The following is a 25,915-nucleotide window of genomic DNA, read 5'->3' as shown; positions in this document are numbered from 1 at the left end:
TTTCTTTTATTTGAATAGAGGACAGCCAGGCCAGCTGCAGGTACAGACAACACAGGCAGGTTGCCTACAGATGCGGATGTCCAGGGTGGCAAAACAGTCTCAGTAAAAAGCAGCCAGGCTTCACTCTTTCCACTGCCGAGGCCTTTTCTCCTGTGGAGAGGCAGAGAGGCATTTGAGCTGTTACGATATGTGGGCACTGGATTTCTAGCTCCTGCCAGCAAACTCTCTCAGCCTGACTGATTTATACTTTTATTTCTATATGTTATGCTGTATTTGCGTTGCTTTATACTCACTCAGAGTGAGCATGTGCCAGCAGTAGCAAACCGCAGCCTTCTGACTCAGTTCTATCTCTGCCCCTTCCCTTTACAGGGCAGCTGAGCCCTGGCAATGCTGGAGGAGATGTAAAAAATGCCCAGTTTGCTGCTGAAGTGGTAAGAAGTGTGGGCAAGGAGAAGCTCAGTCTAGAGACTGGTGGGTTGACAGCCAAAGAAGAGTGAAAAGGGCCTCTTAGTTCTCTTCTTAGTCAGCCAAAACACCACCGGGTCTTCTCAGCCTGTCTCCACAATGAATCTGCCTGCATGTCCCTCTTCTCTCTTCCCCATATACTTCTTCATGTGCCTTCACTGTCCATAAGCCCCATACTCCTTCTTATACCGACCCTTATAACTACTGCTGCAAAATTCAAATTTTCCTACCCATGGAGAACCCTAGTGTCAGCTCCAGGAATCAACCATTTAACTTTTTTTCAATGTAATATACATTATTATATTAAGTTGAATACCCACTGTTAAAATGTGAGAAAGGAAAGCTGCAAAGAAAGGGAAAAAAAACAAACAAAAAAACAAACATAATGAAGAAGATGTGATGCCTTGGGTAAATGAAATGAAGTCACATTAGGGACCTCTGGCATCATGATGCATATCTGGCATCACACAGTAACCCTGTGAGAGAAACCACCCTGTGTAATATGGCCCAGCCCTGCTTTGCATGCTCCCCAGGCTATGCCTCCCTCCTCAGAGCCAGAGGATTGTTATTTGCACTGTGTCTCCATCCCACGGTCAAGAAGCAGAAGAACGAAGGCCATAAGATTTCCTCCTTCCCTCAGCAGCAGTGCTCTTCCCCGTGAGCAGGCTGCAGAAGGAAATGAGACCTGGCTGTGTGCAGGAGCACAGATAGACCACGGGCTCCAGAGGTGGAAGGGTATTCACAGCGAGGAGATGGACACGCGAGAGGGTTCTCGATCAGGCATGGGATAGGTGGGATAGTTCAATGCTGTGCTGCAGCTTTTGGCTTTTTGACATTAGGAAGGGCAAGTCATCTGGGGAGATGGAGTGGGATAAGGCCCTTCCTTCTCTTTCAAACACAGTTCACTGACTCCTATTTGCCTTCTTCTGACCCCACTGTCCAAATAACTAAATATTACTGTGGTACTTGGTGGTGCTTTGAAATCTTTTCTTAGCATCATGAAAAATTCACGTTATCACCCACATGTAAATGCATCAAAGGCTTCCTTAACTTGTAAAGAAGCGTAAATACCCATTCTGTAAGCAACAGCCTTAATATTGCATTCAATATTACATCATGTGTAGTCTGCAAAGATGGTTTAACCTTCAACTTGGTGAGAGATTTATACATTGTCTTCTACCTCTGCTGTTTCTTTCCATACATATAAAAACAGACAGGGGAAAGTCATTGCTGCTAAGTTTAGACTTTTCTGTCCTCAGCGTGAAAACTCTCAGGGCCAGCTATTTTACATTTTCACTCCTACAAGTTCTGTTTCTATTTCCCATCCTGAGATCACTGGTTTAAAGATAGCTCAGATGTATTTATATGGTCTGAGATCAACCCTCGTATTCATCTGTTATGAAGCCATTACCGCTCCCTTCCTAGCTGTCTGTTATATTGCTTGTCTGTATCTTATTCCAATTTTCTCTTACATTTCTTTGCAGGCTCATATGACTGAAAATAGTTTTCCATCCATAAGCCACTTAGATCAGATCACTTTGGGTTCCCCTTAGCTCATTTTTTTGTGCTGCCAAAGCTATACTTGATCATAACTGCGTAACTGTTTTGCTCAGATGACATTTTTTAGGCTAATCAAGGACTATTTTGGTTACTTTGTCTTCCTGTAATATTTCTTTCATTATGTGGTAAAATGTAAATTTTTTTGAGCTGAATTTTATTTTTTCTTGCGTCTATGCAAGAATTCTTTTTAAAGTAAACATTAAGTTTTAATTTCAGATTGGGACATCCAACTGATTTCCTAGCAACCTAGCAAAACAAGGTTTAACTCAAACTGTGATTATAGCAGCAACAAAGCAGCATGTCATATAAAGAAAGAGTTGTTCTTCCACTTTCCTTAAACACATGTAGGAGTTTTACTCTCACTTTATTCACATGAAGACTTGGGGACTTTATCTACCCTCATTTCTGCTCATGAAATCTAATTTTGCTACTAATTTCTTTCTATCATCTGCCAGTCATGCCTGGTAAGTGATCCTCTTAATTTGACTTACCCTTCATAGCAATAATTCCTGGTGTTCTTTTTCCTTGACAGGAAAATATCCCCACATCTTTCACATGCTTCTGCAATTATGGGTGCTTTCTTCAGAAACATCCATTTCTAGATTTCTAGTTGGCATGACATAGCATTTTACACATACAAGACCACTTGCTGGCAGTGCGCCTAACGTTTCCAAATTCTAATCATTAAGCTTCAGATTCTCAGAGCTAATCAGCCTACTTAATGACTGGGTTTACTGGAATTTTTCACCAAATCTAATTGTTCAATAATACACTTATTATTGTATCAAATACAAAATACTTGTATTTCCAGAGTGATTTAATCTGTTAATTTCAGAAGACTTAATAGATTTTAATTATTTTACCCCCTATGGACTATTACGAATTATTGGGAATTGAATTTTCAAGTTGAGGAAAACATGATACGGGAAAACTCATGAATGTCACAGGGCCAGGCAGATCCTCTCTGTCAACAACAATATTTTTAAATGGTTATCAGAAATGGAACATTTCACTATGCCATATGCTGTTCGCTGTTGGCATGATAATCCATGATTGTCCATAACTGATCAGTTCCTAGTGCAGCTAAGACCAAAGCAGGTGATAAAGGTAACCACGAAAGACGGACTTCCTCAATTTGTTTTTTTGATTTACTTTCTTCTTGGCAGGCCTTTGTATCTTTTAAAACCTTCCTGTATAAGCAGAAGAAAGCAGTCAATAGGGAAAAAAGGAAAGTATTAATTGCATTTTCTTTAAATCCAAGGCAGTGACAGTTACAAGTCATTTTGAATATCTCTACCAATGTTAATACAGTTACACTGACCTTCCAGCAGAAGATAATTAAATGATACAGGTTTATACAGTACGAATAAAATCAGCCTAATGTGTCAAAAGCGAAAAATTAATCTTATCATAGATATTTTTCTTTCTCCTCCTATTCTGTGGTTTAATTTAATCTAATCTGTAGATAATACTGAACCTAAATTTTAAAAAATATGTATCAAGACTGTCTTAATTCAGTATGTTCTTCCTCTGTATGTGATCTAACATATAATAAGGTTAAATTCGCACTGTCTTTTCTGCCTCATACTTAGCATCACCACGAAGGAAATGTTTTTCTTTACTGTTCAGCTCTAGCTGTAAGATGAAGTACACAGAGGTTAGCTAATGGTCGAACTCGTGGCTCCATAACTGGAAACTGCAAATCTTGTGGGGTTTCTATAAGTTCAAGCAGGCTTCCCATTACCTTGCTACATGGTACAAAGTGTTCTGTCTGCCACCAGTAACGAGGGTTGCTTCTGCTCTCCTGTCCTTTGCCATGGTGGGTGCTCTGCAGTCCATATCATGCTTTTGTGCACCACTGCTTCCACCCTCTGGATACCCAAGAAACACGGTAGGGAGCTACTGCACTTACTAGAGCAGTCAATGCCTTGCTTCCTAAATTTGTTGGACCGTTCAAAGGGGAATGTCTTGTTAGGCAGTAATCTTGAATAAACTTTATTTCATCTAGTTTTAAGATTTAAAAAATTTTGTACTTCTTATTCAAAAGACTAAAAATAGGCAACATAATAACAAAGTTTTACATTTGACCTACGTGAGGAAGTAAAACATTTGAACTACATACAGGATTCACATTATTTCCATTTCATAACGTCTTGGATGTCAAGATGTCTGTGATCTTACATGTCTTATCTTTCATCATTGGAAAATCCCTCTCTTGATGTAGCATGTTAGTTTTTATAGACCATTTCTTTTATAGCATTTGAAGTCTTCCTGAGGAGATCCAGAGAGATTTAATCTTATTCCACAAAATTTGTTTTACTTGCTCTTAATCTAGAAGATGGTCTGGCTCTTTTTTTTTTTTTTTTTTTAAATAAGCATTGTTTCATTTCCCAGAATATGTGAATCCCTCTTCGTTACACTGGATATCATCTGCTGTATTTGACAGTTTAATGACTGCTTGCCTTAATATAAGGGGTATAGCTTGTCCCCTCACCCCTTTTGTAATTTTGATGTTTCAGCATGAGATGATTCCTCTATTGAACTTTAGATCTGCATCAGTGTTTCCACTAATAAAAAATACCTGATACAAATGTCACCATGGGATAAATGTATTTATCTCATAATTGGGCATTGACTGGAATTGAACATAAGGGTAAATTAACATCCTGGGATGACAATCCCCACATATTTCCTGAATTTTTAAATCATTAAATAATTGAAGATTTTGAACCCAATTCCTAAATACATGTCAAGAAAACTAATTCTGATTGCTCTATTCTTTATCTGTCATGACTAGACAGATGAAAATCTGTGATAGCAATTTTGCTATTAAGGTCTTCTCTCTCTTTTTTTTTTTTTTTTTAACAGGCTCTGTACAAATTTTCCTCACAGAGTGACTAACAGATATATGACCCTTGTTATAATGCCAACATATAAAACTAACTTGTAAAGACATTACTTTTTGGAAGGTTTTTTGGCCCCCAGATCTGGTCCCCAGCATTTTTTTACTAGGAACACAATTCGACAGAGCAGTCAACTCTTTCTTTATCTTTGAGGATGCTGAAATGGTCCCTGGCTTAAAAAGAACCAGTTCCCAGCCCGTCTCTAAAAATAGTTGCTTAGGGCTAAAATCTGAGTTTCATTTCTGTTATGTGAACAGCCAGAAAGACTCCGCCTCCCTTCTCCGTTGAGTTCGGTGCTGCCTAGTCTTTACATTTTCAGTACTCAGTAGCATACCCCAGACTTTTGTATTTTGAGAGGGATTGCACTCCCTTTACATCATATAGGAATCCCATTTTTCTGTCTCAAGGGTGAATGGTATAAGGCACTTCGAAATCATTGCAGGTTGTCCGTGGTGTAAATTGCCACATAAATTAAGGCCATGCAAGTACCTTCTACTGTTTCTTCTTCCCTTTCATTTGTTGTCTTGTTACTACCATATATTACATATTTGGTGAAATGCCTTAAAACAACATTACTTTTTAATTAACAATTTATTTATTCATTTATTTATTTTCTCTCTAGGTCTGCCAGCAGATGACAGATTGGAAAGGTGTGCTTTTCACTTTCATTCTTGTATAGAGTTAGAGGCAATGCCAATTTCATCTGTGACCGAGGCTCTGCAATGGTGCAAGTCTAACCTACTACTTCAAATTCAGTGATGCAACCTGAGTTTACGCTAATTAACTTTCAGGGACTGAACCAATTTAAAGCTTTTGGACCATGACAATTCTTGGAAAACATTCCCACAGGTTTATTTTCTTCTTTTACATTTGTTTGCTATCTCTGTCTCTTTCAAAGCAGTCAGGACTGGTTTGCTTATCTGTTCTCTGGAAAAGTTCTCTGCACTAGGAACCATGGTTAGAATCAGAATCCTGATCTCAGAGTACGACGAAAAGTGTTGCACTCCAAGTTGGAAACTGGAGAGGAAAATGTTCATGTATATGTAAGAATTGCACTCAAACAGCTGATTACACCTCTTCTTACACCTTAAGAGATGCTTACACCTTTTAAGGGAAAACTTTAAACCTGAGAAGCAACAGGCAGCTTTCTGTTTTTCCCTTGGGGATAGTGTTCTCTTCTGTATTTTGCTTCTATACAAACAGTTCAAACTTTTAAAGTCCCGTTGTCAGTCATACAACCCAACAACCTTGCATGGCATTACATGTTCCCCTCCAGACAGATCAAGCCCTGAATGCAAGATCAGACAACTAAATAATGCCAACATGTAAAACTAATTTGCAAATACATTACTTTTTGGCCTTTTTTTTTTTTTTTTTTGGAAACTTTGTGGGGCTTAACAGTACTGCAGTGAGAAGAATGCATTTCTTCTGGTGTGAACTGAAATTATAGCTCTATGCCACACTGTCTTTTTTTTTTTTTTTTTTGGTGGTGCTGGGGGCGGGGGGGGGGGGGAAGATACAAAATTCTTTGTGGACACCTGAAGGAGTTGCAGCATAATAAAGTTAGGTGAAGGAAAAGATCCTTCCCTGTTGTTGTTGTCTTTGTTTTCTTTTCCATAGAGTCTTAAAATGAAGGTACCATTTTCTGGCCTTGGCAGATTGTAAGCATTCTGTAACACTTCACATTATGTAGACCATAGTTGACCATAGCTGTCTGAAATGATGTCATACCTATAGTCTGCTGTAGGCTAAAAAGTAGCCTGTGCCTCAGATACCGGTATATTGCTTTTGTTACTACATCCCTGTAAGCCTTCCAAAGGGAAATGAAATTATTCTACTGAGAAGAAACACCGTCCAGAAGACACTTGAGTGGTTAGGGCCTGAATTCTCACTGAAACCAAAGGCAGGTATCTTACTGACATGAAGAAAGAGGCTTTAATCTATCCTGGCTTGTTTACTCCTGAAGGAGTAAACCCGTTCCTGGGCCCCGTTCCTGGGCCCCATTGTTTTTTCTTTCTCTAGGTCTGCCAATAGCTGACAAGGTAGAAAGATGACCTCTTCTCTTTTGTTCTTGTGAAGTTAGAGGCAGTGCCCATTTAAACTGTGGCTGAGGCTCTGCGATGGTGCAAATCTATTTTACTCCTTCAAATTCAGTGATGCAGCCGGAGTTTTCAGTAATAAACTTTGAAGGATTCAACTACTCTAAAGCTTTTGGACAGTGGCTTATCTGAAAACATTCCTACGCGTTTATCTTCTTCGTCTACGCTTGTTTGCTCTCTCCATCTCATTCAAAGCAGTCAGGACTGGTTTGCTTCTCCCTTCTCTGGAAATTTGCACTAGGAACCATTGTTAGAATCAGAATCCTGATCTGAGAGCACGATGACAAATGTTGCACTCCAGCTTGGACATTGGAGAGGAAAATGTTCATGTATACGTCAGTATGGTACTCAAACAGCTGCTTACACCTTTTAACTTTTAAACCTGAGAAGCAACAGGTAGTTTCTACGTTGCCCTCGGGGATAGTGTACTCTTCTGTACTTTGCATCTATACAAACAGCTCAACATTTTAAAGTCATGTTGTCGCTCATACCACCAAACAACCTTGCACGGCGTTACACATTCCCCCCCAGACAGATCTTGCCCTGAATGCGAGACCAGACAAGGAAATAATGCTGGCACATAAAACTAACTCGTAAATACATCTCTTTTTGGCTTGTTTTGTTTTGATGCTTTGTGGGGCTTAGCTGTACTTCAGTGAGAAGAATGTCTTCTGGCGTGAACTGAAATTATACCTCTATGCCACAATGTCCCTCTATTTTTTTTTTTTATTTATTTTTTTTTTGGGGGGGGGGGGGGATAATTCCTTGTGGACACCTGAAGGAGTTGCAAAATAATAAAATTTAGGTGAAGAAATAGTTCCTTCTCTTAATTTTTGTCGTTGTTGTTTTTCTTTTCCATCTGGTCATAAAATGAAGGTCCCATTTTCTGGCTCTTGGCAGAGTGCAAGCGTGCTGAAACCGTTCACGTTACGTAGACTCTATTTGTCTGAAATGATAATAACATACCTATAGTCTGCTACAGGCTCAAAAGCAGCCTATGCCTCCTGGACTGTTTTATGCCTTTGCTTTTGTTACTACGTCCTTGTAAGTCTTCAACAGGGAAATGAAATTACCCTATACAGAAGAAACACCATCCAGAAGAAACTTCAGGTGCTAGGGCCTGAATTTTCACTGAAACCAAAGGCAGGTATCTTACTGACGTGAAGAAAGGGGCTTTAATCTACCCTGGTTTGTTTACTAATGAAGGAGCGTGAAAGAGATGCATGTCCTCCTCTCTGAAGAGGAGGTGAAGGAACAGCTAGTGCAAGGAACACAAAATTCAGTTATGCCGAACTAACAGGTGGTTGTATCTCAGCTTGGAGACCGCAACACAGAATCACCTAGGTTGGAAGAGACCTCCAAGATCATGTAGTCCAACCTCTGACGTAACACTAACAAGTCCTCCACTAAGCCGTATCCCTAAGCTCCACACCTAAACATCTTTTAAAGACCTCCAGGGATGGTGACTCGACCACTCCCCTGGGCAGCCCGTTCCAATGCCTAACGACCCTTTTGGTGAAGAAGTTCTTCCTAGCATCCAGCCTACACCTCCCCTGGTGCAACTTAAGCCCATTCCCCATCGTCCTGTCACCAGGCACGTGGGAGAACAGACCAACCCCCACCTCGCTACAGCCTCCTTTAAGGTATCTGTAGAGTGTGATAAGGTCACCCCTGAGCCTCCTCTTCTCCAGACCGCACAATTCCAGCTCCCTCAGCCGCTCCTCATAAGACATGTTCTCCAGATCCCTCACCAGCTTTGTTGCCCTTCCCTGGGCTCACTGGAGCCCCTCAGTATCCTTCTTGTAGCGAGGGGCCCAGAACTGAACACAGCACTTGGGGTGCAGCCTCACCAGAGCCAAGTACAGGGGCACAATGGCTTCCTTAGTCCTGCTGGCCACGCCGTTTCGTGTACGAGCCAGGATGCTGTTGGCCTTCTTGGCCACCTGAGCACACTGCTGGCTCATATTCGGTCGACTAGCCACCAGTACTCCCAGGTCCTTCTCTGCCAGGCAGCTTTCTAACCACTCAGATGGCTTTTCCAACCATCTTCAAACTTCCAGATCTAGAGGAACGCTTTGGCTGCAGCCTAAAAGCCACGTGCACGTAAGCTGCCGCAAGCCAGCCAACCTTCTTCCCATGACCTGCCAGGAAACAGCAATGTAGGCACGTAACCAAATTAAAGCCAAAACTTGCAGCCTAGTCCTTGACCTGAATAGTGAGTGAGGATCCAGAGCCTGCATTTATGCGTGATAGCTTCTACGCAGCTGAAGTAAATACACCCCGCGTGCCCTGAGCTGGAGGACCATGATGGTGGGAATGATCAACTCCCAACCGACCCTGAATGTGTGCGGGATTTGCTGCTCCACCTGGATCTATACAAGTCCGTGGGACCGGGTGGGATTCATCCCAGGGTGCTTAAGGAGCTGGCTGACGCCATCGCGGGACCTCTCTCAATTATTTTTCAATGATCTTGTGAATCTGGAGAGGTCCCAGTGGACTGGAAGCTGGCAAATGTCGTACCAATTTTCAAGAAGGGCAAGAAAATAGACCGTGGCAACTACAGGCCTGTCAGTGTCACATCAGCGCCTGGTAAAAGTCTGGAGAAGATGATCCTTGAAGTTCTTGAAGCACACCTGGGGGACAATGCAGTCATTGGTCCCAGCCAACATGGGTTCATGAGGGGTAGGTCCTGCCTAACAAATCTGAATTCCTTTTATGATAAGATCACCCATCTAGTTGATTAAGGGAAACCAACTGACGTGATCTTTTTGGACCTGAGCAAAGCTTTTGACACGGTTTCCCGTGGGATCTGACTGGACAAAATGTCCAGCATACAACTTAACAAACACATCATACGGTGGGTGAGCAATTGGCTGACAGGCAGGGCTCAAGGGCTTGTGGTAAACGGGGCCACATCAGGCTGGCGCATGGTCACTAGTGGGGTCCCTCAAGGCTCCATTTGTAGGGCCGGTCCTCTTCAATGTTTTTATAAATGATTTAGAGGTAGGACTAGAAGGTGTTTTGAGCAAATTTGCTGACGGCACCAAACTTGGAGGAGTTGTAGACTCAGATGAGGGTGGAAAGGCCTTGCAGAGAGATCTAGGCAGATTGGAGAGCTGGGCGATCACCAACCACAGGAAGATTAACAAGAGCAAGTGCCGGGTCCTGCACCTGGGACGGGGCAACCCTGGCTATACGTACCGACTGGGTGACGAGATGCTGGAGAGCAGCCCCGCAGAGAGGGATCCGGGGGCGGTGGTTGACAGCAAGTTGAACATGAGCCAGCAGAGTGCCCTGGCAGCCAGGAGGGCCAACCATACCCTGGGGTGCATCAAGCACGGCATTGCTGGTCGATCGAGGGAAGTGATTGTCCCGCTCTACTCTGCGCTGGTGCGGCCTCACTGCGAGTACTGCATGAAGTTCTGGGCACCACAGTACAAGAAGGACATTAAACTGCTCGAGAGTGTCGAGAGGAGGGAGACGAAGATGGTGAAGGGCCTAGAGGGGAAGCTGTATGAGGAGCGGCTGAGGTCACTGGGCCTCTTCAGCCTGGGGAAGGGGAGGCTGAGGGGGGACCTCATTGCAGTGTACAACTTCCTCGCGCGGGGAAGTGCAGAGGCAGGTGCTGACCTATTCTCCGTAATCACCAGTGATAGGACCCACGGGAACGGTGTTAAGCTGAGGCAGGCAAGGTTTAGGCCGGACGTCAGCAAGAGGTTCTTCACCGAAAGGAGGGTGGTCGCACAATGGAACAGGCTCCCCAGGGAACTAGTCACTGCACCAAGCCTGTCTGAATTTAAGAAGCGATTGGACTGTGCACTTAGTCACGTGGTCTAAGCTTTTGGGTTGACCTGTGCGGTGCCAGGAGTTGGACTTGATGATCCTTATGGGTCCCGTCCAGCTCAGGATATTCTATGATTCTACAAATAGTGTAGTCAGAGGTCATGGGGCTAGATTTAGAAAAGTCCTGCATAAAGAAGGGATCTCAGAGAAGAAAATGTAAATAACATTAATATCAAGAAAAGGAATTCTGATTGCTAAATTCTCCATCTGTCATGACTAGACAGATGAAAATCTATGATGGCAAGTTTGCCTTTAAGGTCATTTTCTTTTTTATTAATTTCTTTTATTTATTTGTATTTATTTTTTTAACAGGCTCCGTACTAATTTTGCTCACAGAATGACTAACAGAAATATGACCCTTGTGCACCTTTTGTAGTTAATTCATTAGGTCAACTGTAACCACTAAGCCCCTTGTCAGGTTATTTCTACTAGTGACAAGGAGCAATAGACCTTAAAACTCTGAAGCCAGGTAGACGAGCTTATTCCACAAGGTCTCTTGGCTCCACCCTTGTTAAGTGAAACCTGCCAGGTGTGGGTCATTTGACCTTTGCTATATAGGATGCCTGAGGACTTGTGGGGGAATTGCCTCCCCAGGAGAGAATGAGGCTTGGGTAGCCTAGGGTGTTTTTCTCTCGTGGTGAATCGGGCTCAGTGTTCCCTACTAGGCTGCTTTTCCTTCATGTTTTTCCCTACTAGGCTGCTTTTCCTTCATGTTTTCTGCCCTTTCTGTGAAATAGTTTTAGAGACTCTATGAGCTAGTTACATTGGTGGTGCCTTCTTCAGAAAAACCCTGGTGGCACTATTTCGCGGCGAAGCACTTTGGAAGTGACTCGAGTTCAGAAGACAGCAGGTAAGTGTTCCTGGGTTCTGTGGTTGTTACTGATGAGGAGTTTGAGTACTTCCTTCACGTTTGACTGTTTGGAAGATTGAAAAACGGGCTGTGTGAAAAAGGTGCCTTAATGTGAATGCAGATTTTGCCTTGTGGTAAGAAGAAAAAGGTTAGGATGGATACTGGTGGAAAGATTGCTACTTGGACTAAGTGGAAATTGTGAGAATGTGCTGTTCTTCATAAAAACAAAAAAAAAAAACGGTTTTCACAATATGCAGGTGAAAAGCAGTACTTGAAGACAACTGATCTTCCACCCAAGCTCTGTGAACGAGACTCTCAGCGATGAGGCGCAGAATTGAGGCGCAGAATTGAGGCGCAGAATTGAGGCGCAGAATTGAGGCGCAGAATTGAGGCGCAGAATTGAGGCGCAGAATTGAGGCGCAGAATTGAGGCGCAGAATTGAGGCGCAGAATTGAGGCGCAGAATTGAGGCGCAGAATTGAGGCGCAGAATTGAGGCGCAGAATTGAGGCGCAGAATTGAGGCGCAGAATTGAGGCGCAGAATTGAGGCGCAGAATTGAGGCGCAGAATTGAGGCGCAGAATTGAGGCGCAGAATTGAGGCGCAGAATTGAGGCGCAGAATTGAGGCGCAGAATTGAGGCGCAGAATTGAGGCGCAGAATTGAGGCGCAGAATTGAGGCGCAGAATTGAGGCGCAGAATTGAGGCGCAGAATTGAGGCGCAGAATTGAGGCGCAGAATTGAGGCGCAGAATTGAGGCGCAGAATTGAGGCGCAGAATTGAGGCGCAGAATTGAGGCGCAGAATTGAGGCGCAGAATTGAGGCGCAGAATTGAGGCGCAGAATTGAGGCGCAGAATTGAGGCGCAGAATTGAGGCGCAGAATTGAGGCGCAGAATTGAGGCGCAGAATTGAGGCGCAGAATTGAGGCGCAGAATTGAGGCGCAGAATTGAGGCGCAGAATTGAGGCGCAGAATTGAGGCGCAGAATTGAGGCGCAGAATTGAGGCGCAGAATTGAGGCGCAGAATTGAGGCGCAGAATTGAGGCGCAGAATTGAGGCGCAGAATTGAGGCGCAGAATTGAGGCGCAGAATTGAGGCGCAGAATTGAGGCGCAGAATTGAGGCGCAGAATTGAGGCGCAGAATTGAGGCGCAGAATTGAGGCGCAGAATTGAGGCGCAGAATTGAGGCGCAGAATTGAGGCGCAGAATTGAGGCGCAGAATTGAGGCGCAGAATTGAGGCGCAGAATTGAGGCGCAGAATTGAGGCGCAGAATTGAGGCGCAGAATTGAGGCGCAGAATTGAGGCGCAGAATTGAGGCGCAGAATTGAGGCGCAGAATTGAGGCGCAGAATTGAGGCGCAGAATTGAGGCGCAGAATTGAGGCGCAGAATTGAGGCGCAGAATTGAGGCGCAGAATTGAGGCGCAGAATTGAGGCGCAGAATTGAGGCGCAGAATTGAGGCGCAGAATTGAGGCGCAGAATTGAGGCGCAGAATTGAGGCGCAGAATTGAGGCGCAGAATTGAGGCGCAGAATTGAGGCGCAGAATTGAGGCGCAGAATTGAGGCGCAGAATTGAGGCGCAGAATTGAGGCGCAGAATTGAGGCGCAGAATTGAGGCGCAGAATTGAGGCGCAGAATTGAGGCGCAGAATTGAGGCGCAGAATTGAGGCGCAGAATTGAGGCGCAGAATTGAGGCGCAGAATTGAGGCGCAGAATTGAGGCGCAGAATTGAGGCGCAGAATTGAGGCGCAGAATTGAGGCGCAGAATTGAGGCGCAGAATTGAGGCGCAGAATTGAGGCGCAGAATTGAGGCGCAGAATTGAGGCGCAGAATTGAGGCGCAGAATTGAGGCGCAGAATTGAGGCGCAGAATTGAGGCGCAGAATTGAGGCGCAGAATTGAGGCGCAGAATTGAGGCGCAGAATTGAGGCGCAGAATTGAGGCGCAGAATTGAGGCGCAGAATTGAGGCGCAGAATTGAGGCGCAGAATTGAGGCGCAGAATTGAGGCGCAGAATTGAGGCGCAGAATTGAGGCGCAGAATTGAGGCGCAGAATTGAGGCGCAGAATTGAGGCGCAGAATTGAGGCGCAGAATTGAGGCGCAGAATTGAGGCGCAGAATTGAGGCGCAGAATTGAGGCGCAGAATTGAGGCGCAGAATTGAGGCGCAGAATTGAGGCGCAGAATTGAGGCGCAGAATTGAGGCGCAGAATTGAGGCGCAGAATTGAGGCGCAGAATTGAGGCGCAGAATTGAGGCGCAGAATTGAGGCGCAGAATTGAGGCGCAGAATTGAGGCGCAGAATTGAGGCGCAGAATTGAGGCGCAGAATTGAGGCGCAGAATTGAGGCGCAGAATTGAGGCGCAGAATTGAGGCGCAGAATTGAGGCGCAGAATTGAGGCGCAGAATTGAGGCGCAGAATTGAGGCGCAGAATTGAGGCGCAGAATTGAGGCGCAGAATTGAGGCGCAGAATTGAGGCGCAGAATTGAGGCGCAGAATTGAGGCGCAGAATTGAGGCGCAGAATTGAGGCGCAGAATTGAGGCGCAGAATTGAGGCGCAGAATTGAGGCGCAGAATTGAGGCGCAGAATTGAGGCGCAGAATTGAGGCGCAGAATTGAGGCGCAGAATTGAGGCGCAGAATTGAGGCGCAGAATTGAGGCGCAGAATTGAGGCGCAGAATTGAGGCGCAGAATTGAGGCGCAGAATTGAGGCGCAGAATTGAGGCGCAGAATTGAGGCGCAGAATTGAGGCGCAGAATTGAGGCGCAGAATTGAGGCGCAGAATTGAGGCGCAGAATTGAGGCGCAGAATTGAGGCGCAGAATTGAGGCGCAGAATTGAGGCGCAGAATTGAGGCGCAGAATTGAGGCGCAGAATTGAGGCGCAGAATTGAGGCGCAGAATTGAGGCGCAGAATTGAGGCGCAGAATTGAGGCGCAGAATTGAGGCGCAGAATTGAGGCGCAGAATTGAGGCGCAGAATTGAGGCGCAGAATTGAGGCGCAGAATTGAGGCGCAGAATTGAGGCGCAGAATTGAGGCGCAGAATTGAGGCGCAGAATTGAGGCGCAGAATTGAGGCGCAGAATTGAGGCGCAGAATTGAGGCGCAGAATTGAGGCGCAGAATTGAGGCGCAGAATTGAGGCGCAGAATTGAGGCGCAGAATTGAGGCGCAGAATTGAGGCGCAGAATTGAGGCGCAGAATTGAGGCGCAGAATTGAGGCGCAGAATTGAGGCGCAGAATTGAGGCGCAGAATTGAGGCGCAGAATTGAGGCGCAGAATTGAGGCGCAGAATTGAGGCGCAGAATTGAGGCGCAGAATTGAGGCGCAGAATTGAGGCGCAGAATTGAGGCGCAGAATTGAGGCGCAGAATTGAGGCGCAGAATTGAGGCGCAGAATTGAGGCGCAGAATTGAGGCGCAGAATTGAGGCGCAGAATTGAGGCGCAGAATTGAGGCGCAGAATTGAGGCGCAGAATTGAGGCGCAGAATTGAGGCGCAGAATTGAGGCGCAGAATTGAGGCGCAGAATTGAGGCGCAGAATTGAGGCGCAGAATTGAGGCGCAGAATTGAGGCGCAGAATTGAGGCGCAGAATTGAGGCGCAGAATTGAGGCGCAGAATTGAGGCGCAGAATTGAGGCGCAGAATTGAGGCGCAGAATTGAGGCGCAGAATTGAGGCGCAGAATTGAGGCGCAGAATTGAGGCGCAGAATTGAGGCGCAGAATTGAGGCGCAGAATTGAGGCGCAGAATTGAGGCGCAGAATTGAGGCGCAGAATTGAGGCGCAGAATTGAGGCGCAGAATTGAGGCGCAGAATTGAGGCGCAGAATTGAGGCGCAGAATTGAGGCGCAGAATTGAGGCGCAGAATTGAGGCGCAGAATTGAGGCGCAGAATTGAGGCGCAGAATTGAGGCGCAGAATTGAGGCGCAGAATTGAGGCGCAGAATTGAGGCGCAGAATTGAGGCGCAGAATTGAGGCGCAGAATTGAGGCGCAGAATTGAGGCGCAGAATTGAGGCGCAGAATTGAGGCGCAGAATTGAGGCGCAGAATTGAGGCGCAGAATTGAGGCGCAGAATTGAGGCGCAGAATTGAGGCGCAGAATTGAGGCGCAGAATTGAGGCGCAGAATTGAGGCGCAGAATTGAGGCGCAGAATTGAGGCGCAGAATTGAGGCGCAGAATTGAGGCGCAGAATTGAGGCGCAGAATTGAGGCGCAGAATTGAGGCGCAGAATTGAGGCGCAGAATTGAGGCGCAGAATTGAGGCGCAGAATTGAGGCGCAGAATTGAGGCGCAGAATTGAGGCGCAGAATTGAGGCGCAGAATTGAGGCGCAGAATTGAGGCGCAGAATTGAGGCGCAGAATTGAGGCGCAGAATTGAGGCGCAGAATTGAGGCGCAGAATTGAGGCGCAGAATTGAGGCGCAGAATTGAGGCGCAGAATTGAGGCGCAGAATTGAGGCGCAGAATTGAGGCGCAGAATTGAGGCGCAGAATTGAGGCGCAGAATTGAGGCGCAGAATTGAGGCGCAGAATTGAGGCGCAGAATTGAGGCGCAGAATTGAGGCGCAGAATTGAGGCGCAGAATTGAGGCGCAGAATTGAGGCGCAGAATTGAGGCGCAGAATTGAGGCGCAGAATTGAGGCGCAGAATTGAGGCGCAGAATTGAGGCGCAGAATTGAGGCGCAGAATTGAGGCGCAGAATTGAGGCGCAGAATTGAGGCGCAGAATTGAGGCGCAGAATTGAGGCGCAGAATTGAGGCGCAGAATTGAGGCGCAGAATTGAGGCGCAGAATTGAGGCGCAGAATTGAGGCGCAGAATTGAGGCGCAGAATTGAGGCGCAGAATTGAGGCGCAGAATTGAGGCGCAGAATTGAGGCGCAGAATTGAGGCGCAGAATTGAGGCGCAGAATTGAGGCGCAGAATTGAGGCGCAGAATTGAGGCGCAGAATTGAGGCGCAGAATTGAGGCGCAGAATTGAGGCGCAGAATTGAGGCGCAGAATTGAGGCGCAGAATTGAGGCGCAGAATTGAGGCGCAGAATTGAGGCGCAGAATTGAGGCGCAGAATTGAGGCGCAGAATTGAGGCGCAGAATTGAGGCGCAGAATTGAGGCGCAGAATTGAGGCGCAGAATTGAGGCGCAGAATTGAGGCGCAGAATTGAGGCGCAGAATTGAGGCGCAGAATTGAGGCGCAGAATTGAGGCGCAGAATTGAGGCGCAGAATTGAGGCGCAGAATTGAGGCGCAGAATTGAGGCGCAGAATTGAGGCGCAGAATTGAGGCGCAGAATTGAGGCGCAGAATTGAGGCGCAGAATTGAGGCGCAGAATTGAGGCGCAGAATTGAGGCGCAGAATTGAGGCGCAGAATTGAGGCGCAGAATTGAGGCGCAGAATTGAGGCGCAGAATTGAGGCGCAGAATTGAGGCGCAGAATTGAGGCGCAGAATTGAGGCGCAGAATTGAGGCGCAGAATTGAGGCGCAGAATTGAGGCGCAGAATTGAGGCGCAGAATTGAGGCGCAGAATTGAGGCGCAGAATTGAGGCGCAGAATTGAGGCGCAGAATTGAGGCGCAGAATTGAGGCGCAGAATTGAGGCGCAGAATTGAGGCGCAGAATTGAGGCGCAGAATTGAGGCGCAGAATTGAGGCGCAGAATTGAGGCGCAGAATTGAGGCGCAGAATTGAGGCGCAGAATTGAGGCGCAGAATTGAGGCGCAGAATTGAGGCGCAGAATTGAGGCGCAGAATTGAGGCGCAGAATTGAGGCGCAGAATTGAGGCGCAGAATTGAGGCGCAGAATTGAGGCGCAGAATTGAGGCGCAGAATTGAGGCGCAGAATTGAGGCGCAGAATTGAGGCGCAGAATTGAGGCGCAGAATTGAGGCGCAGAATTGAGGCGCAGAATTGAGGCGCAGAATTGAGGCGCAGAATTGAGGCGCAGAATTGAGGCGCAGAATTGAGGCGCAGAATTGAGGCGCAGAATTGAGGCGCAGAATTGAGGCGCAGAATTGAGGCGCAGAATTGAGGCGCAGAATTGAGGCGCAGAATTGAGGCGCAGAATTGAGGCGCAGAATTGAGGCGCAGAATTGAGGCGCAGAATTGAGGCGCAGAATTGAGGCGCAGAATTGAGGCGCAGAATTGAGGCGCAGAATTGAGGCGCAGAATTGAGGCGCAGAATTGAGGCGCAGAATTGAGGCGCAGAATTGAGGCGCAGAATTGAGGCGCAGAATTGAGGCGCAGAATTGAGGCGCAGAATTGAGGCGCAGAATTGAGGCGCAGAATTGAGGCGCAGAATTGAGGCGCAGAATTGAGGCGCAGAATTGAGGCGCAGAATTGAGGCGCAGAATTGAGGCGCAGAATTGAGGCGCAGAATTGAGGCGCAGAATTGAGGCGCAGAATTGAGGCGCAGAATTGAGGCGCAGAATTGAGGCGCAGAATTGAGGCGCAGAATTGAGGCGCAGAATTGAGGCGCAGAATTGAGGCGCAGAATTGAGGCGCAGAATTGAGGCGCAGAATTGAGGCGCAGAATTGAGGCGCAGAATTGAGGCGCAGAATTGAGGCGCAGAATTGAGGCGCAGAATTGAGGCGCAGAATTGAGGCGCAGAATTGAGGCGCAGAATTGAGGCGCAGAATTGAGGCGCAGAATTGAGGCGCAGAATTGAGGCGCAGAATTGAGGCGCAGAATTGAGGCGCAGAATTGAGGCGCAGAATTGAGGCGCAGAATTGAGGCGCAGAATTGAGGCGCAGAATTGAGGCGCAGAATTGAGGCGCAGAATTGAGGCGCAGAATTGAGGCGCAGAATTGAGGCGCAGAATTGAGGCGCAGAATTGAGGCGCAGAATTGAGGCGCAGAATTGAGGCGCAGAATTGAGGCGCAGAATTGAGGCGCAGAATTGAGGCGCAGAATTGAGGCGCAGAATTGAGGCGCAGAATTGAGGCGCAGAATTGAGGCGCAGAATTGAGGCGCAGAATTGAGGCGCAGAATTGAGGCGCAGAATTGAGGCGCAGAATTGAGGCGCAGAATTGAGGCGCAGAATTGAGGCGCAGAATTGAGGCGCAGAATTGAGGCGCAGAATTGAGGCGCAGAATTGAGGCGCAGAATTGAGGCGCAGAATTGAGGCGCAGAATTGAGGCGCAGAATTGAGGCGCAGAATTGAGGCGCAGAATTGAGGCGCAGAATTGAGGCGCAGAATTGAGGCGCAGAATTGAGGCGCAGAATTGAGGCGCAGAATTGAGGCGCAGAATTGAGGCGCAGAATTGAGGCGCAGAATTGAGGCGCAGAATTGAGGCGCAGAATTGAGGCGCAGAATTGAGGCGCAGAATTGAGGCGCAGAATTGAGGCGCAGAATTGAGGCGCAGAATTGAGGCGCAGAATTGAGGCGCAGAATTGAGGCGCAGAATTGAGGCGCAGAATTGAGGCGCAGAATTGAGGCGCAGAATTGAGGCGCAGAATTGAGGCGCAGAATTGAGGCGCAGAATTGAGGCGCAGAATTGAGGCGCAGAATTGAGGCGCAGAATTGAGGCGCAGAATTGAGGCGCAGAATTGAGGCGCAGAATTGAGGCGCAGAATTGAGGCGCAGAATTGAGGCGCAGAATTGAGGCGCAGAATTGAGGCGCAGAATTGAGGCGCAGAATTGAGGCGCAGAATTGAGGCGCAGAATTGAGGCGCAGAATTGAGGCGCAGAATTGAGGCGCAGAATTGAGGCGCAGAATTGAGGCGCAGAATTGAGGCGCAGAATTGAGGCGCAGAATTGAGGCGCAGAATTGAGGCGCAGAATTGAGGCGCAGAATTGAGGCGCAGAATTGAGGCGCAGAATTGAGGCGCAGAATTGAGGCGCAGAATTGAGGCGCAGAATTGAGGCGCAGAATTGAGGCGCAGAATTGAGGCGCAGAATTGAGGCGCAGAATTGAGGCGCAGAATTGAGGCGCAGAATTGAGGCGCAGAATTGAGGCGCAGAATTGAGGCGCAGAATTGAGGCGCAGAATTGAGGCGCAGAATTGAGGCGCAGAATTGAGGCGCAGAATTGAGGCGCAGAATTGAGGCGCAGAATTGAGGCGCAGAATTGAGGCGCAGAATTGAGGCGCAGAATTGAGGCGCAGAATTGAGGCGCAGAATTGAGGCGCAGAATTGAGGCGCAGAATTGAGGCGCAGAATTGAGGCGCAGAATTGAGGCGCAGAATTGAGGCGCAGAATTGAGGCGCAGAATTGAGGCGCAGAATTGAGGCGCAGAATTGAGGCGCAGAATTGAGGCGCAGAATTGAGGCGCAGAATTGAGGCGCAGAATTGAGGCGCAGAATTGAGGCGCAGAATTGAGGCGCAGAATTGAGGCGCAGAATTGAGGCGCAGAATTGAGGCGCAGAATTGAGGCGCAGAATTGAGGCGCAGAATTGAGGCGCAGAATTGAGGCGCAGAATTGAGGCGCAGAATTGAGGCGCAGAATTGAGGCGCAGAATTGAGGCGCAGAATTGAGGCGCAGAATTGAGGCGCAGAATTGAGGCGCAGAATTGAGGCGCAGAATTGAGGCGCAGAATTGAGGCGCAGAATTGAGGCGCAGAATTGAGGCGCAGAATTGAGGCGCAGAATTGAGGCGCAGAATTGAGGCGCAGAATTGAGGCGCAGAATTGAGGCGCAGAATTGAGGCGCAGAATTGAGGCGCAGAATTGAGGCGCAGAATTGAGGCGCAGAATTGAGGCGCAGAATTGAGGCGCAGAATTGAGGCGCAGAATTGAGGCGCAGAATTGAGGCGCAGAATTGAGGCGCAGAATTGAGGCGCAGAATTGAGGCGCAGAATTGAGGCGCAGAATTGAGGCGCAGAATTGAGGCGCAGAATTGAGGCGCAGAATTGAGGCGCAGAATTGAGGCGCAGAATTGAGGCGCAGAATTGAGGCGCAGAATTGAGGCGCAGAATTGAGGCGCAGAATTGAGGCGCAGAATTGAGGCGCAGAATTGAGGCGCAGAATTGAGGCGCAGAATTGAGGCGCAGAATTGAGGCGCAGAATTGAGGCGCAGAATTGAGGCGCAGAATTGAGGCGCAGAATTGAGGCGCAGAATTGAGGCGCAGAATTGAGGCGCAGAATTGAGGCGCAGAATTGAGGCGCAGAATTGAGGCGCAGAATTGAGGCGCAGAATTGAGGCGCAGAATTGAGGCGCAGAATTGAGGCGCAGAATTGAGGCGCAGAATTGAGGCGCAGAATTGAGGCGCAGAATTGAGGCGCAGAATTGAGGCGCAGAATTGAGGCGCAGAATTGAGGCGCAGAATTGAGGCGCAGAATTGAGGCGCAGAATTGAGGCGCAGAATTGAGGCGCAGAATTGAGGCGCAGAATTGAGGCGCAGAATTGAGGCGCAGAATTGAGGCGCAGAATTGAGGCGCAGAATTGAGGCGCAGAATTGAGGCGCAGAATTGAGGCGCAGAATTGAGGCGCAGAATTGAGGCGCAGAATTGAGGCGCAGAATTGAGGCGCAGAATTGAGGCGCAGAATTGAGGCGCAGAATTGAGGCGCAGAATTGAGGCGCAGAATTGAGGCGCAGAATTGAGGCGCAGAATTGAGGCGCAGAATTGAGGCGCAGAATTGAGGCGCAGAATTGAGGCGCAGAATTGAGGCGCAGAATTGAGGCGCAGAATTGAGGCGCAGAATTGAGGCGCAGAATTGAGGCGCAGAATTGAGGCGCAGAATTGAGGCGCAGAATTGAGGCGCAGAATTGAGGCGCAGAATTGAGGCGCAGAATTGAGGCGCAGAATTGAGGCGCAGAATTGAGGCGCAGAATTGAGGCGCAGAATTGAGGCGCAGAATTGAGGCGCAGAATTGAGGCGCAGAATTGAGGCGCAGAATTGAGGCGCAGAATTGAGGCGCAGAATTGAGGCGCAGAATTGAGGCGCAGAATTGAGGCGCAGAATTGAGGCGCAGAATTGAGGCGCAGAATTGAGGCGCAGAATTGAGGCGCAGAATTGAGGCGCAGAATTGAGGCGCAGAATTGAGGCGCAGAATTGAGGCGCAGAATTGAGGCGCAGAATTGAGGCGCAGAATTGAGGCGCAGAATTGAGGCGCAGAATTGAGGCGCAGAATTGAGGCGCAGAATTGAGGCGCAGAATTGAGGCGCAGAATTGAGGCGCAGAATTGAGGCGCAGAATTGAGGCGCAGAATTGAGGCGCAGAATTGAGGCGCAGAATTGAGGCGCAGAATTGAGGCGCAGAATTGAGGCGCAGAATTGAGGCGCAGAATTGAGGCGCAGAATTGAGGCGCAGAATTGAGGCGCAGAATTGAGGCGCAGAATTGAGGCGCAGAATTGAGGCCTCAGTTTTCTAGGTTGCTTTTCTACTGTCATGGCGGAATGGAGTCAGTGTTCCCCCAGCAGGCTGCTTTTTCTTTGTGTTTTCCACTGTCTCTGTGAAATAGTTTTGGAGACTCTATGAGCTAGCACCATTGGTGGTGCTTTCTCGGTACAGTAAAAGCGTGGTGGTACGACTTGTGAAGTAGCTTGGAAGTGCTTCGAGTTCAGGAGCTGGCAGGTAAGTGTTCCTGGGTTCTACAGTTGTTTAATGTTGGAGTTTGAGTACTTCCTTCATCTTGTCTGTTTTCAGTGAAATTACTTACGTGGATTCCATGCACCTTTGCCAGCCCTTAAAAAATAAAATCTGATAATAATAAAAACCCAGAACTCAGAATCTCAAGTGCTTACAAATAAGCCTGACTTTGAATGTTCTTAAGTATTTGTTAAGATTAAACAACAGACTGTGTGAAAAATGTGCCTTGATGTGAACTCAGATTATGCCTTGTGGTAAGTAGAAACAGATTTGGATAGATACTGGTGGCATTATCGTTACTCTCACTGAGTGGAAACTGAGAGAATGTGCAGTTCATAAAAGAAATGCTGTTTTCACAATATGCAAGACAAAGGCCTTTAAATTACCAGAAGTTATAGCTCCAAGGAGATAATTTTAAAGAAATAACCTATTGCTGGACATTTCCTGCTGACCCCTCCATAGACTGGCTCCCTGAAGAAAAAGCATGAAAGGTGTAACTGTTAGAAGTTTCTGAGGTAGTGTCAAGGGCAGATGTTTTTCCCCCACTTGTGAACTCTCCCATTCTGGGAGGAAGACCTGGAAAGACCATAAGGAACCCACAGTGGATGAACTGGCTAAACAACAGTGGCAGTAGGAAGAAAGTCTCTCCTCTTCTCTACAGGCCTGCATCTTGGCTGTGGAGAAACTATATGAAGAGGTCCATCAAGTTAACGAGAATGTACCTTCATCCCCACCTGTACAAACCAGTGTCTCAGCTATCGGGGTGAACGTCCTTCTGTGCAAGGAGGATGACAGAGTGGGTACAATCTCTGTACCCCCCTGTGGCCTTGCAGAGAGATGGGGATGGATTGGAGAACTGGGTGATCACTAACAGCTTGAAATTTAACAGGTGCAAGTGTTGTGTCCTGCATCTGGGACTGGGCAACCCTGGCTTTATGTACAGACTGGGCGATGAGATGCTGGAGAGCAGCCCCGCAGAGAGGGATCTGGGGGTTGTGGTTGACAGCAAGTTGAATGTGAGCCAGCAGTGGAGGCAGCCAGGAGGGCCAAGCGTATCCTGGGGTGCATCAAGCACAGCATCGCTAGTCAGTTGGGGGAGGTGATTGTCCTGCTCTACTCCGCTCTGGAGCAGCCTTACCTCAAGTACTGTGTGCAGTTCTGGGCACCACAGTACAAGAAGGACATTAAACTGCTCGAGAGTGTCCAGAGGAGGGCGACAAAGATGGGGAATGGCCTAGAGAGGAAGACGTATGAGGAGCGGCTGAGGTCACTTGGCCTTTTCAGCCTGGAAAAGAGGAGGCTGAGGGGAGACCTCATCGTAGTCTACACCTTCTTCACAAGGCGGAGTGGAGGGGCGTGGCACTGATCTGTTCTTGTTAATCACCAGTGATAGGACCCCAGGGAATTGTGTCAACCTGAGGCAGGGGAGGTTTAGGCTAGACATCATGAAGAGGTTTTTCATTGAGAGGGTGGTCGCACACTGGAACAGGCTCCCCAAGGAAGGCTTGGAAGTTGCTGCACCAAGCCTGTCTGAATATAAGAAGCGTTTGGACTGTGCACTTAGTCACATGGTCTAAAATTTTGGGTAGACCTGTGTGGTGCCAGGAGTTGGACTTGATCCTTATAGGTCCCTTCTGTGAAATGTGTTCATCTGATTTGTGTCAATATGGAACAATTCTAGGGCTGCATGGTATGACGAATGTGACCTGTCTTACATACCCTTGTATAACCACAAGTCTAAGAAAAACAGAGTGGTTAATTTATATAGGTCTTGTATCTTGCAAAGGAATGTTTTAGCAATTTGTGTCAATAGAGAGCTTGAAGGGGAATGTATTTGTAGGCTTTTCCTTGAAGTCTCTGATATCTGGGGGGGTCAGAATAACTGTGAACTATTATGACTATTGTATGCAACACTATGCAAGTCTCTGATATCTGGCCAGGAGATTAAGGAGAAGGGGAAACCTGAAGAATGACTAAAAGACAAAGCTTTCAGGGGACGCTGTACAAGTCTCTGACATACAGCCAAGTTGGACAAAGGAGAAGGACAAGAGGGAGGAAGACTATGAGCCTTCAGCATGAGAGACTCCCAGAGGGACCACCGGAGACTCCTACTGGAGCATGCATATCAGGGTTTGGATTCTGGAAACTAATTATAATAACCTTGTTTTTTTTTTTAATATAAGTAGTAATGAATATGTATTAGCCTAGGAGCATAAAAATCAGCTGTCTGATGTAACTGGTGTGTGTCTTGGTGGAGCAGAGACTCCCAGCACTGTTTGCTTACCTCTTTTCCTTTTAATAAACTGTGAACTTTGATTATAGTTCTATTTTGAAGACAGAGCCATTTTTTACACTTCCAACTTGCTATATTCTATGATTCTTCCTGAAACCTATACCAGCATGAGCTATGAGACATGCAAAAAGATCTTGGTCGTTGTCTAGGTGAGCACCTTGTCACCTGGCTGCTCCAGTGCTGGGATATCAGAGCCAATAGTCTGGAATTAGAAGGCAGGGAAGGCAGGTGGCCGGGATCCCTTGCTAGAGATGCAGGCATTGACAAAGCAATTGGAGATGGAGCACCAGGCTACAGCCTCTGGAGGTGTCTCCTGTCAGCTATGAAGGAAACGTATCCCTTCAAGGCTGAACTTGTATGTCTACCTAAATTAATGTAAACTGGCCTATTTGCATTGATTCTGGTGACTGAGGACAGGGGTAGTATGTACTTAAATGAATAAATAATTGTATATGTGTACATTTATTAAAAAAAAAAAAGTAAAATGTAAGAATGATGGATTTGCTGGCTTGCTGACCAAATGCAAATTTAAGAGATGAGTTTACTCTTGATTTGAAATGTGTTATTTTTATTGTTAAATACAATAAACTTGCTAGGCAAAAGAAATCATGCATGCATCATGTTTTAATATATATTTATATTTCCAATTAAACATTTATCAGATTCATAAATAATTAACATTTTGCCCTGTCTCCACTATCCTGTATTACAGTATGAAGAAATGAACTACATTTAAGCAGTTGAAAAATATAAATTCACTTATTTTAACACAGTCTGAGTATTGACAAAATCATTACATTTCTAAAAACTGCAGGAGAATGGACTTTTTGACAGATGATTCACTAACTAGAACCAATTCTCGGGGGAGGGGGGGGGGAAGATACAGTTCTTTATAGTTAACAGTTTACAGTAAATGACATTTCCCAGAAACAGCTAACACAACCAACCATTCAGAGACACTGCCATGAATTAAAAACTTTTATAAAACAGCATTAATGTCTTCACCAGGCACTCACTTTCCAACTATTTGGATAAAGCAGTAACTGAAGTTTCAAAATATAATTGTCTTTAAGGCTGGAAGAAAAAAATAAAATTGTTCTGCTTAGCAGTCCAAATAAGCACATGGATGTTATTTGGGTGTTTTTGTTCTTAAATGAGAAGCATGAAGAGCTTAATACATCTTTAATAACATCACTGGACGTGTGAAGAATAATCGATTTTTCTTGCTTTTTCTATTGTACAACTTTAATTTTACCTGTAATTTAGAACACACTGAAATCTCAACCTCTGAAGTGCTTGCATGCAGCTGGGGGAAAAAGAAAGGAGAGGGTTGTCCATGGCCTTATCGTCCACAGTGAGGTTCTCTGTAGGAAATGAAGCGTGCAACACCACTTCATC

The 25,915-nt window shown here is 46.8% G+C and overlaps 1 long non-coding RNA gene across 1 annotated transcript; it reads right to left on the bottom strand.

The window, feature by feature from the left end:
* On the bottom strand, positions 1–6,361 carry LOC311432610. The gene is made up of 2 exons (XR_014690165.1): positions 2,517–6,361; positions 1–150 (listed from the first exon to the last, which is right to left on the bottom strand). It is a non-coding gene; the product is annotated as an uncharacterized lncRNA (long non-coding RNA).
* Between the last annotated feature and the right edge of the window lie 19,554 nt (positions 6,362–25,915).

This window comes from Aythya ferina, assembly GCF_964211825.1.
Source record: "Aythya ferina genome assembly, chromosome: 2".
Lineage (NCBI taxonomy): Eukaryota > Metazoa > Chordata > Aves > Anseriformes > Anatidae > Aythya > Aythya ferina.
The sequence above is the reverse complement of the archived record's forward strand: the minus strand, read 5'-3'. Positions and strand labels throughout refer to the sequence as shown.